We start from the raw sequence: 3,672 nt of genomic DNA on the forward strand, positions 1-3,672 counted from the left end.
ACTTTTTTCATTTCTAAAACTGTTTATTTGAAAGCTTGAATGAGTTTACGCATTCAGTCCTAATAGATCCCTTGAAATCTAATATACTCAGTTGATACTCAGTTTGGCTTCTTCAATCTCTACTTCAAATTCTCCTAACAAACCTTTCACCCAAGAAATGACCTTGCCTTAAGTCAACATAAATGTTAATATTACTCTAGTTTAATAATTTAAAAGGTATGGGTGAAGAACAAGCAGTGAGAATAAACAGACTTTTGATTTAAAACTCTTCTTTAGCCTAAATTGACTTTTGACAATTTATGAGCCTATGTCTCATTAAGAAAAAAATCTGATTGGTCTTGCAATTACCACACAAGTTTCCTATATTAATTTACTAATAAATTAGATAATGGCTAGATTCTCTTTGTGTGTGGATTTTATTAATGACTACCTTCTCAAAAATGGCGTGTTGATTTATCCTCAACAGTCAGCCTTCCGAAATTCTCTTTCCCATGGAGAAGTCCTATTAATTCACCCTGTTCCTGAAAACAGTCTTTTTTCTTCTTAATCAGTATATTTTACAAGGTTCAGGTGACAAAAATTTCCTGAAGTGGGCACTGTGGGATTCCAGTAATCTTCACAGGCTGCCAAGCTCTTGATCGACGTTTTATGACAGACAAACAACTGGGATTGTCTGATCTACCAATCAACACAGCATAACACTACACAACACAACACAACAACCGGCTTACTCACGGACGCTGAAGGTGGGTGGTCTGTTGCCTTCCTAATCCACCTTCAGTGAGAATGAGCTTTTCCTCCCTCTGAGCTGTGGCTCAGCTCCAAGCACAGCATCAGTGTGATTTCCTTTCAGTACCTCATTAAAGCAAAGGGAACAGAATAGTATGGGAAATGTAAAAGCTGAAGAACTTAAGACACATGGACATGAACTAAAGAGAGGGAATGTGGGAGGGAGAGGGGGTGCAGGGTGGAGGGGAATGAAGGGGGAAGATGGGACAACTGTAATAACATAATCAATAAAATATGTTTTTTAGAGAATATTATAATTTTTTTAAAGCTAAGGGAACAAATACCAGCCAAGAGAATAGTTAGAAAAGTTGACATATGAAGTTACTGGAGAAGGGGCAGAGGGTAAGGGACAGACATTTCAACTGAGAGACTGATTGATCTTTGGGTAAATCCTTGATGAGCTAGCTGCCAGCTGCCGCAGGAAAGGTGGAAACTCCGAGAGACAAAGGGTTGGCCGAATCTGTGGCGGGAATACATTTGTTCCTCTCGGAGGAGAGGCCGAAGGAGAAAGTACCAGAATGGAAGGGTAACTTCGGGAAGAGGGAAACTAGAGAGGGCTCACCATCCAAAGCCTCAGGAGGAGTATCCTGTGGTATGTAAGAGAGAAGTGAAGGCTGGCTATTCGGTTCGCCCCAGAACAGTCAAAACTAACTGTAAAACCTCATGACAGTTACTTGCTCCAAGCCCCGCCCCTGGTCCACACTCATTGGCTTCCAGTTTATAACCCCTGATTTGACTGGCTGAGGAAGTACAGTCTTCCAAGGCGCTACACAGCATTGTTTTCCTTGTACATCTAAAGCAGCCTTCAAAGACTTAAGGTGTGTTCGTATTTTTTTAAATAAACAACAGTGAAAAAGAATCTTCAGAAATTTTATTGCTATGTTAATTTAGAGCTTCGGTACAGTGAATTTCTGACAAAGAGCACATGGACACTGATTTCACCAAATTCTAGTAGCAGTGAGTTTCCTGGATAAAAAGAGAGGATTATAGAGATTTTTGAAATGTGATGATGCAGGTTGCTAGGTTAAGGAGAAAAAAATGAATAGCTATTTTGAGCATATGGGAGAATAGAATCAGGACATACAGGCAAGGTGAAATTTTTAGGAAGAATGATAAAGATATATGCATTTCTGTTTTCTAGGCATAATATGTAAATTATATTTTAATTAAAATTTCTTACTGATATTATCATTGAGTCGGTTCTTTTTAAAGTATTTTAATTGTTGTTCAAGTACAGTTTTCTGTCTTTTACTCCCATCCCAGCCCCTCCCTCCCATTTCCACCCCCCTTAGTTTTTGTCCATGTGTCCTTTTTACTTGTTCCTGTAAACCCTTCCCTTTTTCCCCTTAAATTCCCTACCTTCTCCCCTCTGGTCACTGTCCCCCTGTTCTCTATTTCAGTGTCTTTGGCTATATTTTGCTTGCTTGTTTGTTTTGTTGTTTAGGTTCCTGTTAAAGGGGAGATCATATGGTATTTGTCTTTCACCGCCTGGCTTATTTCACTCAGCATAATGCTTTCCAGTTCCATCCATGCAGTTGCAAAGGGTAGGAGCCTCTCCTTCTTTTTTGGGGGGGGTCAGTTTTCATATTCCCACTCTCATCATAAAATATTTTGGGAGAAATTTTGCAATGATTTTGAAATGTTGATACTTCTTTGGCTTGTGCAATGCCTTTTTATAATTTTATTCACTCAAAGCCTTTGTGAAACTATTCTGAGCCCTAAGAAAAAAATGTGCAGAGGAAAGAGGTCAAAGGAGGAGAAAGGGAAAAGCAAACCCACCAAACACAGGAGTAAATGCAAAAAAATCTTTGATTAAATTATCCTCCTGGCTCACAAAGAAGTACTCACAGTTTTCGCACGTGGTTTCCTTGTGGCCAGCCACAACTCAAGAGATTTCGCTGAAGGAAATTCTCTTCACAAAGTTAAAAATGTAAATCCATTTTAGGAATGGTCAAAGCAACCAAGGTGCCCGTCAGTAAATGAATGGATCAAAAAATTGTGGTACATTTACACAATGGAATTCTATGCAGCAGAGAGAAAGAAGGAGCTACTACCATTTGCGACAACATGGATGGAACTGGAAAGCATTATGCTGAGTGAAATAGGCCAGGCATTGAAAGACAAATACCATATGATCTCACCTTTAACAGGAAGCTAAACAACAAAACAAACAAGCAAGCAGAATAAAAACAAAGACACTGAAATAGAGAACAAGGGGACAGTGACCAGAGGGGAGAGGGAAGGGAATTTAAGGGGGAAAAAGGGGAGGGATTTGGAGAAGCAAATACGAAGGACACAAAGATGAGAACTGGGGGGGGTGGAAATGAGAGGGAGGTAGGGAGCACGGGGTGGGGGGGCTGGGATGGGAGAAACAGGCAAAAAACTGTACTTGAAAAATAACTAAATAAAATTATTGAGAAAAAAAAGAAATGGTCAGTGAAGAAAATTAGGGGAGGCTTTTAAAACTGATAATATGCACATAATATTTTAATAAAATAAAAGTTGAGGTTGCTGATGAGTAATTTATTTAGATGGTAATATAAGGATCATTTACAAGATCTCTTCTATTAGATCTAGATTTAGATTAGCAATGAAACAATCACTGTATACACTTGTGAGAACAATATTGACATTTATTTTAAAGTTATTTTATTTCCTCTGTATTTCATTTATTTATCTACCCTACTTAATTCTACCCTGATAAATATATTTTTATGTAATTTATCTGGGTGAAATTTAGTGGGAAATACTCATGGTATATTTCTATAATATATACTATGATTTCCTCTCATCCATTATTTGCTTCTTAAAATTTTGATTGTGCTTTTAAAAATTTTACCACTATTAAATTTATTTTTGTAATTATATTTTATTGATTATGCT

Source organism: Artibeus jamaicensis, unplaced genomic scaffold (genome assembly GCF_021234435.1).
Source record: "Artibeus jamaicensis isolate MK-2021 breed Jamaican fruit bat unplaced genomic scaffold, CSHL_Jam_final contig_3126, whole genome shotgun sequence".
NCBI classification, from domain to species: Eukaryota; Metazoa; Chordata; class Mammalia; order Chiroptera; family Phyllostomidae; genus Artibeus; species Artibeus jamaicensis.